This window comes from Rhinopithecus bieti, unplaced genomic scaffold (assembly GCF_001698545.2).
Source record: "Rhinopithecus bieti isolate Rb0 unplaced genomic scaffold, ASM169854v2 scaffold_23748, whole genome shotgun sequence".
In the NCBI taxonomy this organism is placed as follows: Eukaryota; Metazoa; Chordata; class Mammalia; order Primates; family Cercopithecidae; genus Rhinopithecus; species Rhinopithecus bieti.
Window position 1 is genome coordinate 2,380,405 of NW_016811596.1, and position 14,897 is coordinate 2,395,301.

At 43.4% G+C, this 14,897-nt stretch overlaps 1 long non-coding RNA gene across 1 annotated transcript; it reads left to right on the forward strand.

Moving 5' to 3' along the window:
- Positions 1 to 2,226: 2,226 nt before the first annotated feature.
- Positions 2,227 to 12,973, forward strand: LOC108543698 (uncharacterized). Its single transcript, XR_001889647.1, has 2 exons — positions 2,227 to 2,297; positions 12,725 to 12,973. It is a non-coding gene; the product is annotated as an uncharacterized LOC108543698 (long non-coding RNA).
- Positions 12,974 to 14,897: the final 1,924 nt, after the last annotated feature.

Below are 14,897 nucleotides of genomic sequence, written 5' to 3' on the forward strand. Positions count from 1 at the left end.
AAACGGCCTCATTGTCTGGGGTATCACCTGAGGTTTGTGATCTCACAGCCATGGAGAACAAGGATGTGGACTCACAAAGTGTGAGGTTAAGAGTGGAAGTTTAATAGGCAAAAGAAAAAGGAAAGTTCTCTGCTGCAGCGAGGGGTCACAGAGAAATGGATCGCCGGTCCATGGCAAAACGCAGAGGGTTTTATAGATGAGCTGGTGAGGAGATGGTGTCTGATTTACAAAGGACGTGAAAGACTAGTCAGACCAGGCGTGCCATTTGCATAGGACGTGAAAAACTGCTTAGACCCGGTATGCCGTTTGCATAGGGTGCAAAATCCTGGTCGCCCCCTCCCGAATCTTGTATTATGCAGGCGGGTTCTCTGCCTGAGCTGTGCCATGTTACCCATTTCTCTATTACTGCACACGTGGTGACAGAAAAGGGAAAATGGACCCACCATGTTGGACATGCCCGGCCCCCAGGTAGCCCTTTTCTATTGGCACAGCTGCCAGCATTCCCCCGTGCAAGCTTCCAGCTTGCTTAACTACATTTGCAGCTTGATTTTCAGGCTGCTCTTTGTTAGAAAAGATAATTTGTTGGGCTGCTTTTGTTGGAAGGGAAGCGCTGCCAAGGACTCTGTTCCCCTCACTATCTGCCTAAATAATGTCTTTCTACCTCCTGTTTCAGTAGCAGTGGAGGTGAGGAGTAAAAATACGTCAAACTTGGCCACTGATTAGAAAAGGTGAGAGGAGGGGTCAAGGAGAGGAAAAAGTGCTGGATCACGCCCAGGTTTCAGGCTCGAACAGGGCAAATGGCAGCAGCATACAATGTTGAACACAGAGGCAGAGAAGCCCACTTGAGTGGAGAGGGATAACGGGGCATTTTAAGACAAGATGGGTTTGAGATTTCCTGATGTATCCAAGTGGAAAAGGCTTGGGAGCATGAGGATTCACCGAGCTCAGGACAGAAGATAGGGAATGTGCAGTCATCAGCTTGCAGGGGATGGCTGAATCCATTCTCCCACTTCAGCAGAGAAGCACCCAAGCAAAGTGCTGAGAATCCTGGAGAACACCAACATTCCCCAGTGAGCTGAAAGACAATTTTAGAGGAGGCACAGAGGAAAAATTAAATGGAAGAAGAGTGCTGTAGAGAGCACCATAATCCAGGGCTTTGTCTGGAAGCAGGCTGCTTAAATAACCATTTCCTTTTCTGTAAATGAGAGTAAAATTATCTACCCATGCATGGAAAAAAAAAATTCTCAACAAACTAGAAACAGGAAGGAATTCATCAACGTGATGAATGTTGGAGTGCCATAGCACTCCAACCTGGACAACAGAGACCCTGTTTCAAAAACAACAACAACAACAAATTTAGTCCTTTTCTTTTACAGATACATACTAAGATATCCATGGATGAAATTATATGATGTCTGGGATTTGCTTTAAAATAACAAAAGAGGAGGAGAAGTGGGTGGGAGTATACAGGAAACAAGATTGGCCATGAGTTAACAAATATTTAAATCTGCTGATGAGGAGGTAAAAGCTCATTACACTATCCTCTTGTACAAAATACTCCAGATACAAAGTTTTTCTAAAAATCTGCTTCATGGGTTTGTAGTGAGCATTGAATAAGGGCCTGTATACAGAGTGCTTCATCACCATGGCTGACAGGTAGTCAGCACTCAAACATTGTTTTTAATTTCGTTTAGTCCCTGTCCATTAACCACACCCAAAAGAGGTGGCTTATTTATACCAAGAACCCTGGCCCATGGACCTTTGTCCACTTGGAGGTAATTTATTGAAATTTTAGGTTTAGGAAGAGGAAATGCCAGCCTTCAGAGTCCCAGGCCTATTGTGCAACAGCAGAGCCAGCAGTCCCAAATGCCTCCCTAGCATGCCTAGTAAGTAGGATCACTTTCCTCTCGCCTTGTAGGCATACTGGAGATCATTGACTCATTCATTCACTATGTTTCATTCATTTCTTATGTGCCAGGTATTGGGTGCTGGGAATCCATAATACAGTGGACCCTTCATTGACTGGAAGCCTCACTTTCAAAGCACCATTTCAGGATGAATATTTGAGTGCCAAGTGAATTCAAGCTACAGGGCTAAGGATCCATGCCTCAGTCACCATGAAGACCTTCCCAAGAGTCAGCCCTACGAGGCACATAGAAATGAGTGGAGACATAGAACTCACTCCTACAAAGCCTAGAACCTGATAGAGCACATGAGACAGGAGCCCAAATAACCAAGAACAGGGAGCTGAATGTGACAGGCAGGCTCCAAAGGATTCAGCCACCAAGGTGGAGAAAGTATGTGTGCAGAATGGGAAGGAGTCTGGTTTGGCTGACACATTTAGTAGGCATGTGGGGAGAGGTGGAAACTGAGGCTGGAATGATCCACGTGGCAGGGCCACGTGTGTAGAAGGTCAGGTTCAGGCATCTGAATCTCATTCGGTATCAACAGAGTCGCTTTTGGTGCCAAGCAAAGGCTAGCAGGCTTAGGACCAGGATTCAGGAAGTGGTCTCTTGAAGCAAGTGACTGAGCCCATGAACCACCCAGGGAAGGCCCATCCCAGCCTGGCGCTGCACCTCAAGCTCACATTACACAACCACATGCATCAAACCACATGCATGTTCAGACACGACCATATGTATGTTCACAGGACCATATGCATGTTCACACATGACCACATGCATGTTCACACACAACCATATATATGTTCACAGGACCATATGTATATTCACACAACCATATGCATGTTCACACGACCATGTGCATGTCATATGCAACCATATGCACATGTGGTCATATGGATATTCACACATTACCACATGGAACCTCACATGACCATGTACATGTTCACATGTGGCCACATGCATGTTAATACATGACCGTATGTATGCTTATGTGACCACACGTGTATTCACACATGACCATATGTATGTTCACATGCTCAATGAATCACAGTTTTATAAGACCTGAGACAGACATGCGTTTTGGGAGATCCAGCTTCAGGGTATGGGCTCATCTTGTCCACACATGGAGACTAGACCTGAACTATCTCTGAGAAAGTTGCCTGCCAGTTTAGAGCAGGNATATGGAACAGTGGACAAATGGCTATTTACACATTACCACATGGAACCTCACATGACCATGTACATGTTCACATGTGGCCACATGCATGTTAATACATGACCGTATGTATGCTTATGTGACCACACGTGTATTCACACATGACCATATGTATGTTCACATGCTCAATGAATCACAGTTTTATAAGACCTGAGACAGACATGCGTTTTGGGAGATCCAGCTTCAGGGTATGGGCTCATCTTGTCCACACATGGAGACTAGACCTGAACTATCTCTGAGAAAGTTGCCTGCCAGTTTAGAGCAGGGCTTCAGAAACCTTTTCCATAAAAAGCCAGTTAGGCAGTTAGGAAACGTCTGCAGGCTTTGCAGGCCATGTAATCTCTGTTGCAACTACTCAACTCACTAAAGCAACCATGAACAATTTAAACATGAAGGAGGGTACGAAGGTGTGTTCTGATAAAACAGGACCTGGCCATAGTTTGCCCAGCCTAGTCTAGAGTTTGTAGCCTCTTCCCAGAGCCCAAGTGCCTGCTTCAGACACAGACCCACTCCAACTCCAGCCAGAGATGCAGGCCTCATTCGTCAGAAACTGAGAATGCTCCTTTAGAAGGACACCCCTCCAGGCCTGAGGATCAGGGCACTATGGGAGGCCTGGAGCTACTCGTGATCCACCCAGCTTGATGCAAGCTGGCCCCGTCAGGCCCCGCCACCATTATCGTTGCTGACCACTCCCGGCATCCTCTCAAGCGGAGGCTGCCCACCTCTCACGTTCTATGCCACAGGGTCGGGCACTGCACTGGCTCCTTCCAGCCCCACAGGAGCCCCTCTCCACAGCCTGTCACTTAGGAGCTCCTGTACATCCAGTTGAGCCCAGACAATTTCTTTAGGAAACCTTCTCAGCACTCTGAAGTCCAGATTACAGGCCCCTCCTGGAATGTTCTCCTTGTAGCCTGTTCTTCACTTATGAGACCACAATGCATATTGAACTGCAACCATCAGCTTCACCATCTATCTCCTCTGTGTCAGGCCAGGAGCTCGATGGGAGAAGGAACTCATCACAGTGCCTGCCCCTGGAAGGCTGTTCATCAACATGCAGTGAAAGAAAGAATTCACAAGCTCTTCCAACAGGAAGAGAGACTGGACCTTATAAGACCCAAAGGGAAGGCACTGTCTCAAAACCAGTGAAAAATAGCAGGGATCTAGATTAGAGCGTGCAGTGGGAAATGAAATAGTGGGGGCTGGGGAGATGCCCCACATTTGTCAATGACTCCTAATCTTTCTCCCGAGATCACTCCTACACCCTTGTGTTCAGCTGCCACCAACACTTACACCAGCCACTGAAGCCAGAAACCTGGGAGACCTCTGCCCTCATCCGGCCCCAAAGACCAGAACCTGTCATTTCCACCTCGCTCACCCCACTTCCCTTCCCACTGCTCCTGCCTTAGTTCAGACCACCGCCCTCGCTCCCTCTGCCTAGCTCAAGCCAAGCTGACTGGGCCAGCGGCCTTCAGGCCTGCCCTTCTCCATCCCGCCATGTCTGTCCTCCACAGGCCGAACAGGGAGCTGTCATTTTAAAGTGCAGGTCTGCTCTGGTTGTTCTCCTAATGAAACCCTTCGGGGTTCAGTATCGGTTCCTTCCAGGTCCTGGTCCAGACTCCTTAGCACGGCCATGCGGGACAGACCTCCATGATCCTCCCCTCCCTGAGACCCCTCCTGCCCTCAGCACCCTGTGTTCAAGCCCCAGCTTGCCCTGTGGTGTCACGCTCAGCCCAGTTCCCCTGCCTGGGGTGCCCTGCCTGGCCTAGGAACCAGGAAAGCTTGCCAGCTTCCAAGACTCAGCTCAAGCACCTCTTCCTTCTGGGTGTTTTCTGAGACCCCCTCCTCTCCCTACTTCCTGGGGATCCCACAGTCCCCTGAAGGGCCTTCTGCCCCAGCGTTTGACCCCACTGTTTGGCCCTGTATCTGTTTCCATGGCTGCCTCACCCTTTTAGACCACCAGCTCCTGCAGAGCAGAGCCCCATATCTCAGTCGGCTTTGCATTCCCAGAGCCTGGCACAGAGCCTGGCTCCCATGAACCCTCAATAACCCTTGAAAATTCACTGGAATCCTGGACAGTGCCGAAGAGGCACCTAGGATGGGAGAATGATCTGCTGCCGTCTCCTGGCAATGTGAGGCATTGTCGTAAGCCCAGACACCTCCCTGGCAGCCTTGCAAAAACAAGTGCAGGAAGGGGAAGCTGGAAAAGGAGCTGATGGAGAATGGGGGAGATGGTTGCTGTCTAAGGAGACACACTGGATTGAGAGGTTGCTGAGACCCTGCCAGCTCCCACACTATTCCCATGTCCATGGGTGCAGGGACTAGGTCAGTGCTTCCAAAGAAGGCTGCATCCTTACTGGCTCTGGCTTCCTCTAACAAACCCTAAATGCGATCTTGCTTCTCAAGATAACCTGTTGTCGTGTTGTTGTCACTATCACTGCAGCTTTTATTCACTTCATTGGGTAATCACTGAGTTTTCCCTCCGTTGCTGTAGAACATGTGGTTTGCTCTTATGTATAGAAAGGCTTAATTTAACCACTGGCTTTTCCTGATTTTAACTCAGCTTCCTACTGTTAGGAGGTTATTTCTGACATTCTGGGTTTCTCAGCTTTCTGTCAGAACCCACATACTGTCGTTCTTCAGTATCTGTTGGAGACTGGTTTCAGGGTCCTCCCTTGAAGATACCAACAGCGCAGGTGCTCAACCCCCTGATATAAAATGGTGCGGCATTTGCAGACAACCTATGCACACCCTGCATGCACTTTCAATAAGCTCTGGATGACTTGTGATACCTAATTCAATGTAAATACTATGTCAATAGTTGTTTAGGGAATTATGATAAAAAGAAAAGCTTGTACATGTTCAGCACATGTGCAATGTTGTTTGAGAAGTTTTACCCCACATGGTTGAATCCGTGGATGCAGAGCCTACAGCTATAAGACACACAGGTGGGGAGGGCTAGCTTTTCCAGTTAGTGTCCCCCAAACCCCGCTCTGTCCACTGCTTCAGCAGGTCAGGAGATATAATGTGCCCCTCCTCAAAAGGAGTAGCATTATCTCAGCTCCTCTCGGGGCTGCAGGTCTAATTGTCTGCATCTTGACATCTGGAAAGTTTGCCCAACACCTAACAGAAGACGTGGATTAGGGGAAGGAGCTTGGGACCGTAGATGGGCATTTGTGAGTGATGTGCATAGAGACAGCCACCTGCAGAGAAAGATCACCTGTTGTTCACCTTTGAATCCTCAATCTCTATTGCACAGGGCATTCAGTAAACATCAGATGTCTGTGGAACAAATGCATGGACTGTACATGAAAGAAGTAAAAGGGACTACCTTCTCATGGTGTAGAAAATTAAGAGCTGCATGACACATTTTGCCCTAAATTTAGGAATCCACCCCACTAGACAAGAAACATCTTTTCAAATTAACTAATGATCTCTCCACTTCTTTCCCTGAAGAGTTTACTGAACAATGATCAGGAGGGCACCATAAACTTTATTTCCATGTCAAACAGTACCTGTCCTCCAGTGGTTTATCATCTATTTGGTGAGACACGGTACAAATGAAGAAAGATTGCTCCCCGTCCTCAGAAGGTCTGTAACCTCACCGGATGAGGCATCCATCTTGCACTTGCTTCTCCAGAAGGACTAGAGAACCACAGGAGACCACGTGTCATGAAAGGTTGAACGCACGATCACTTAGCACTGAAAATACGCAGCACAGAAAATAAGTGTTTGTAGTTAGGTGGCACTCTCAGGGCAGGCTTCCTGAAAGAAGCTGACTTGGAACTGCCCTAGGCTGGGAAGAAGTTTAAAAGAGAACAGAAAATTCATTGTTCTGTGGTCTGGAGGCACCCTGGGTTCTCCGACCCTGAGTCTCAGCCAGAGATCCTGGTGGGGAGACAGGAGTGTGAAGCCATCGACCACTCTGTCTATGTTCTCACTCTTCAGAGTGTGGCACCAGGGCAGAAGCAGCAAAGATGACCACTGCATACATTCCAGCTCCCAGACAGAGGCATACATGGCTTCACCCTCAAACAAAATCCATGTCTTTTCAGGGTGCACTCCAGAGTGAAGTGCGGGTGGACTGAAGTGAAGTGCTGCTCAGGCTGACGGTGCCAGCTCAGAATGTCTTCAGCGAGGCCAGCACCCGTTTGAAGAAGATTAAGGGATGAGGCCATCCAGTGAGCCAGAGGGTCTCTGAGAAATGAGATGGCCTTACTCTCCTGGATTCCCTACCATTCACTCACAGAAGCAGCTTGGTGCACGGAACTGGGCAGCGCTGTTCTGGAATAATAATGAACAGCACACACGGAATGCCTCCTCAGAGCCCAGGGAGGGAGGCAGGCAAGTGCTGTCTACCCAGCACCTGCTCCTGCCTGGGCCAGCAGCCCTGACCCTTCTGACAAACCCCCAAGCACTTCAACCACTATATGGCTTCTCACCATCTCCAGCCCAGACTCTCTGCTTCCAAAGCCTAGTGGATCCACCGGATGGACCTCACCTCCCACTGTCCCAGCACACGCTGCTTTATCTGAGAGGTGCCTGCTCCCCAGGCGGCAGCGCTTATGGTTGACTGGGGGCTTCCTCGCACTGTTCCCACCACCTGAGATAGCCTGCTCCCTTCCACCCCAAACAATGGTAGGAACAAATCAACACGGCCTTAAAGTCAGAAGAGCCAGCTTCAAGTCCTCCACTGAAGAGAGAGTTCATAATCCCACAAATAAACATCAACTTAGGATCTTACAGTCCCAGAGATCCGATGTCCACAGTCAGTCTCTGAGGGCTGAAGTCACGGTGTCATCAGGGCTGGCTCACTCTGGAGCTCCAGGGAGATGTTGCTCCCTTGCCTTTCCCAGCTCCCAGAGGCGGCATGGGTTTCTTGGCTCATGGTCCCACAGCACATGGACCTCGGCTTCTATGGCCACTTCTCCATCTCTGACTTTGGCCTTTCTGCTTCCTTCTCATGAGGACTCCTGTGATTACATCAGACACTGCCAGGTAATCCAGGAGGATCTCCCCATCTCAGCGTCCTTAGTTGAATCATATCTGCAAAGTCCCTTTCGCCAGGTAAGGTAAGAAACTCACAGTTTTTACAGATTAGGTTGTGAACATCTTTGGGAGGCCATCATTCAGCCTAGCATGGTGAGATATACATATATCTTTAATTTTTGTTTATTTTTTAGTGACAGGGTCTCACCATGTTGCCCAGGCTGACCTCAGACACCTGGGTTCAAGTGATCATCCTGCTTTGGGCTTCCAAGTAGTTAAGACTACAGGCAAATGCAACTATGCCTGGCTTATATCTTATAAATCAATAAGAAAACAGTTTGATTTTTTTTAATGGGTAAAAGTCTTGACCAGGCACTTCACCAGAGAAGTATACAAAATGGCCAAAAAAAAAAAAAAAATGGCCAAAAAAAAAAAAAAAAAAAAATGCCTGAAAAGATTCAGAACGTCATCATTCATTAGGGAAATGCATCCTGAAACCACAATGGCATCCGCACTAGAATAGGTGAAATCGAAAGACACATCCATGTTGGCAAGGCTGCAGCGCAGGGGAACTCACACGGTGCTGATGGACATGCAAGACGGCACAGCTGCTCTGGAAAACAGTTTAGCAGTTCCTTATAAAGTCAAACATAGGACCCAGCGATCCTTCCTCTAAGTGTTTATCCAAGACAAATGAATGCAGATTTCCACACAACAATCTGCACAAGAATGTTCCAGCAGCTTCCTCCTGCTCCCCAGAAACTGAGAGCAGCTCAAGTGGCTTTCAGCTGATAAATGGATAAAAATAACTGTGGTATGCCCATACAGTGGAATATATTCAGTAATAAAGCAGGGCAACTTACTCATACACATCTAACATGGATACCTCTCAAGAGTTTTACATGAAGTGAAAAGAGCCAGACACAAAAGATACCTGCTGTAGGATTCTTTTACCTGAAATTCTAGAAAAGGCAAAATGACAGTGTGAGAAAGCAGATCTGTGGATATGAGGGCGAGGAGAGAGGCTGCTGGGGAGGAGCCCTAACAGGCACATGGGAACCCTGAAGGATGCTGGAAATGGTCTGTGTCTTCATTGTGATGACCATGTGGCTGCATGCATTTATCAGAACTCATTGAGCTGCACACCTAAAGCTGGCAAATTTTAACATATGTCAACCACACCTCAACAAAGCTGATATTAAAAATCAATTGAACTGTTGCACAACAATGTGAGTATTCTTAATGCCACTGTACTGTACAATTAAAAATGATTAAAATGGTAAATTTTATGTTACATATATCATATCACAATTAAAATAAATAACCCCCCTAAATCAATTGCATTCCATATACTGGCAATAAACAATTGGAAAATACGCTTTTGAAAGGAGCATTTACAATAGCACCAAAACCAAAAATTTCCTAGGAATCAAACTAAGGCAGGCAAGACCTTTACACTGAAAACTATGAAACACAAAACATTGCTGAGAAAAAAATTAAAGAAATACCTAATTAATGGAGGATTATATCATGTTCATGGATTGGAAGACTCAATATTTTCAGATGCCAAATCTTTCTAATTTGATGTACGGATTCAGTGGAATGCCAATTAATCTCAGCATTTTTTTTGGTATACATTGAAGATGATTCTGCAGTATACTTGGAAAATCAAAGAATCAAGAACAGCCAAGGCAGCCCTGAAAAAGAACAACAAAGCGGGAGGATTTAACTGCTAGACAACAACACTTCTTTTAAAGCTGCAGTAGCTAAGATGCTGAAGTGCTGGCACAAGGATATATTTCTAAGACCAATGGCGCAAACAAGAGTGCACAGAGGTGAAAATGCAGTAACACCTGATAGATGACACAGGAGAGACAGCACAGTTAAGTGGGGAGAGGGTGGTCTTTCAAAAAATGACCTTGGGCTAACTACACATCCATATAGAAAAATAGAAACCATGACTCTCCACCTCAGTCTTGATGTAAACAAATCTGAGATGGATCCTAGACCAAACCATGAAGGGTAAAAAAAGTCAATCTGTGTTAAGCATGGTATATTGAAGAAAAAAAGGGTCTAGAATTTTTTTTAAAAAAATAAGATTATCTTTATAACAAAGGGATTGGCAAATATTTTTTATACAAAAAATCACTAACTACAAAATAAGTAAATAAACAAAATAATAATATATTGACAAGGTTGTTAAAATAAAATATAGTAAAAACAGATTAATAAATTGAACTTCATTAAAATAAAAAACATGGTTCATCAAAAAATATCATTATGTGAGTGAAAAGACACACCACAGAGCAGAAGATTATCATAATATATGTCTTTCAAAGCAAATCTTATCCAGAATATATCAAGAAATCCCACCGATTAATAACAAATGACAGACAATAAAAATCTTTTTAAAAGGGCCAAATGTTTAAACAAGTATTTCACAAAAGAGGCCATTCACACAGCCATTAAGTGTATGGAAAAACTGTTCAACTTCATTAACCATCAAGAAAATACAAATTAAGCTGAGCATTCTGTGCATGCCTGTGGTCCCAGCTACTCCAGAGGCTAAGGAGAGACAATTCCTTGAGCCCAAGAGGTGGAGGCTGTAGTGAGCTATGATCACACCATTGTTCTCCAGCCTTAGCAACAGAGTAAGACCATGTCTCAACAACAACAAAAAAAAAGACAAAGAAGAAGAAGAAAGAAAAGAAAATGCAGGTTATATAGCACTGCATTCCCCAGATGCACTAGAATGAGAAGGACTGACAGTACCACGTGTTGGCAAGAGTGTGGAGCTACTAGTGCTTTTGTCTGCACTTGGTGGGCGTGTAACTTGAACCACAACTACAAGAAATTTTCAGTATCTACTAAAGCTACATGTAAGAAAAAACTATGACCTAGCAATTCAATTTCTTAGGTATCTACCAAACTGAAATGAGCATTTATGTTCACCAAAAGTCATACACAAAAATATTCAGAGAAGCTTCATTCATCATCACCAAAAAGTGGAAGGAATAGAATGGATACAGTGTGGGGTGCTCAGACCATGGAAGATTGCAAGACAGTGAAAGGCAGCGAGCTCCTCCTGTCTGCCACAAGATGAATGAATTTCACAGACATAATGTGGACAGAAGGAAGCCAGTCACAAAACAGTCCATACTGTACGATTCCTCTCATTCCCGTTGATTTCAGAAACAGTGTTTGGAGGTTACTCAATTGTTGTGAAAAGAAAATCAGGAAAGACACTGACACACCAATTTACTGTCGGGGGTAGGGTAACCAATTGCTATTTGTAGTTTTCCTATGTAGATAAAGGATTCAAAGGATGGAACAAAACACCTTGGATGTTAGACGTAGGCAGAAGTATGTGAAGCTTGATCTGGTTTTTTTTTTTTTTTTTTTTTTTTGGTCAAGCAAATAGACTTTATTGCAAATAAACAAATTTTTCTGTAATACAGTTTGTTAAAGCCCTCATGAAATTGAATGATAATTTAGATTATTATTGAGCAATGAGCTGGGTTTTGGAAAACTTAGCACCTCCTTGCTTTTGAAGGAACAAAAACAGTCACCTGATGTTTTTAATTCTCACTTGCCACATCCATGGCTGTGTATAATGAAGGAGGTTACTGCCCCAGTAAGTTCACGTTCCCTGCTTCAATCTGCTCTGGTGCATCGTTTCATCTTTAAAATAGAACTGACAGTCTATAATCATTAATTCTCTTTTAAATTTTTAATTTTTTTAATTTTATTTTTGTTTTATTATTTTTATTTTTTAAGTTCTTGGGTACATGTGCATAACGTGCAGGTTTGTTTACATATGGTATTTGCTGCCATGTGGTTGTTGCTTACAACCATTCAATGTTCAGCCCATCAATTTCGTCATTTATTCAGGTATAACTCCATGCATCTCCCTCCCCGATGATGGCCCCGACTGTGTGATGTTCCCTTCGAGGTCCAATGTAATCTTCATTGTCAGTTCCCACTATGAGTGAGACATCGGTGTTTGGTTTTCTGTTCTTTGATAGTTTGCTAAGAATGATGGTTTTCTAGCTGCATCCATGGCCTTACAAAGAGCAAAACTCGACCTTTTTATGGCTGCATAGTATTCATGTTATATGTGACACAATTTTCTTATCAGTCTGTACAATGGACTTGGTTGTTCAAGTCTTTGCTATTTTTCGGTGAATAGTGCCGAAATAAAAATACGTGTGCATGTGTCTTTATAGGAGCATGATTTATAATCCTTTGGGTATATACCCAGTAGTGGGATGGCTGGGTCATATGGTACATCTAGTTCTAGATCCTTGAGGAATCGCCATGGCCATCAGAGAAATGCAAATCAAAACCACAATGAGATACCATCTCACACCAGTTAGAATGGCAATCATTAAAAAATCAGGAAACAACAGGTGCTGGAGAGGATGTGGAGAAATAGGAACACTTTTACACTGTTGGTGGGATTGTAAACTAGTTCAACCATTATGGAAAACAGTATGGCGATTGATCTGGTTTTTCTCTTCTCCCTTCCTTGGCCTGATTGGCTTCATCATCAGCATTTTCCTGCTCCTCACTCCTCCCCCAGTATTCTTATTCTGATTTCTGCCTTTTTTTCCCCTAGAAAATATACATTTTCTAGAGCCCAATCTGCCAGGAGAGATCTAAGAGATTACAATGGAAAAACTTAAAATTCTGAGGACAGAGAAAAGAAAGAGGAAGAGTTAATGACTAGTGAGACACCATCATGTAGACTGGTGCCACATGGAATCTGGGGCAACAGAACATGATCTGTCCAGATGGTCATACAGTGAAAGCTGGTGCTGGGAAGCACCTTAAGCTGTATAATTGCAATAAGTTTTGCTCACCAGTGTTTATGGGGACTGAAGTATATTTCTCTTTGTTTCCAGTGCTGCCCAAGTTTGAAGTTACGGTCAGTGCACCACAAACAGTAACTATTTCAGATGTTTGATTCCAAGTGGATGCACGTGCTAAGTAAGCATTTATTTGGGAGATTTGCCTTTGCAGGGAGACACAAAGTTCAGAGACAACAAGTGAGATTAACCAGGTAACTTTAATTGTTTATATGCTTACATTCATATTACTAGAGAAGCAATGTATTGTCATTGTAGAATATTTGAAAAATATAAAGAAAAGCATAAGAAATTACCTAAAATTAATTCTACCAACTGCCATTAACATTGTGATTTATTGTTCTACCATAAAGACATACATACACACATGTTCCTTGCAACACCATTCACAACAGCAAAGACATGGAATCAACCTAAATGTTTATCCATGGCAGACCAGATTTTAAAAAAAATGTGGCACCTATGCACCATGGACTACTCTGCAGTCACAAAAAAGAACTAGATCATGTCTTTTGCAGGGACATGGATGGAGCTGGAAGCCATTATTCTTAGCAAACTTACAAAGGAACAGGAAACCAAATACCAAATGTTCTAATTTATAAGTGGGAGCTAAATGATGAGAACACACGGAGACAATAAAGGGAACAACAGACACTGAGGCCCACTTGAGAGTACAAGGTCGAAGGATAGAGGAGACCAGAAAAGATAACTATTGGGTAGTAGGTTTAGAGCCTGGAAGACAAAATAATAGGTACAAGAAACCCCTGTGACATGAGTTTACCTGTCTAACAAACATACACTTGTGCCCCTGAACCTAAAATAAAAACAGAAGAGAGAGACAGATACACAGGCTCAAAACCAGGGACTGAGAACAAGCTTCTGCAAGGAGCAGGAAATGATGACCTGGTTCACCAATCCTGAAAAGGACATGGAAGTCATAGATATACCAGTAAATCCAGATATGCTCATGGAAAACAGATGCAGAGGGAGAAGTTGTATTCAGCTTAAGGGAAAGTATTTTGGAAATACGGAAAATAGAATGTATGAGAAAAGTGGTTAATGGTCACTGATGTCTACTGGCTGTTGTGAAAAAGTGGTCAACAGTCTTGACTAAAAAAGAAATGAACAGAGTTTTAGGGGAGGGTCACAGAGTCCAAACTTCAGTTATAAAACAGAATCTCAAAATATAGATAGAAAGATAGATGGACACACAGAGAGGTAATTTATTTTCCTCTAATTTTTAATTAAAGAACATTTTTCATGACGGCCATCATGCTTTTCTGTTCATGATAACTAAGAAAACTTGTCTCTATATTATGCCAATCTTTTCATAAATACCAGTTTTCTGCTGCATAAACATATTTTATGTGACTACATGAAATTTAGTTATTCTTTTATTATATAATATATAGATGATTTCATTTTTTTCCTAGTAATTAATAATTTTGTAGCATATGTCTTTGTGTATAACTACATAGTAAGCAGCTTTTGAATTAGGAATTGTTCAGTTAAGAAAAATTCCCAGAAGAGGAATTGCCAAGACAAAATATGCAACATTCTTTTAGTCTTCTGATTGTCATATTGCTCACCAAATACATTGTGTCAAGGTAGAATTCCAGCAGCTAGTATGAAAGTGCCTTTCTCACTGAATCTTCACCATCGTTATGTATTTTCATTGACATAAGAAAACGAGCTATTGGACTCTCATAGTGAAGATAAGGCACCTTATCCATTTAATTTGAAATAGTTGGAATCCTCTTAATGTTAAAAAATAAGTCCTATATGATTTGAGAAATTTTATTTTCTTTTGGGGAATTATATTCAATGCCTTTTATCCTTTTTTAGTGTGATTCTTTTTCTCAAATTTCTAATAATAATTTTTTAAGAGTTAATATTTTTGAATGTCAATTAGTGTGGTAAGCT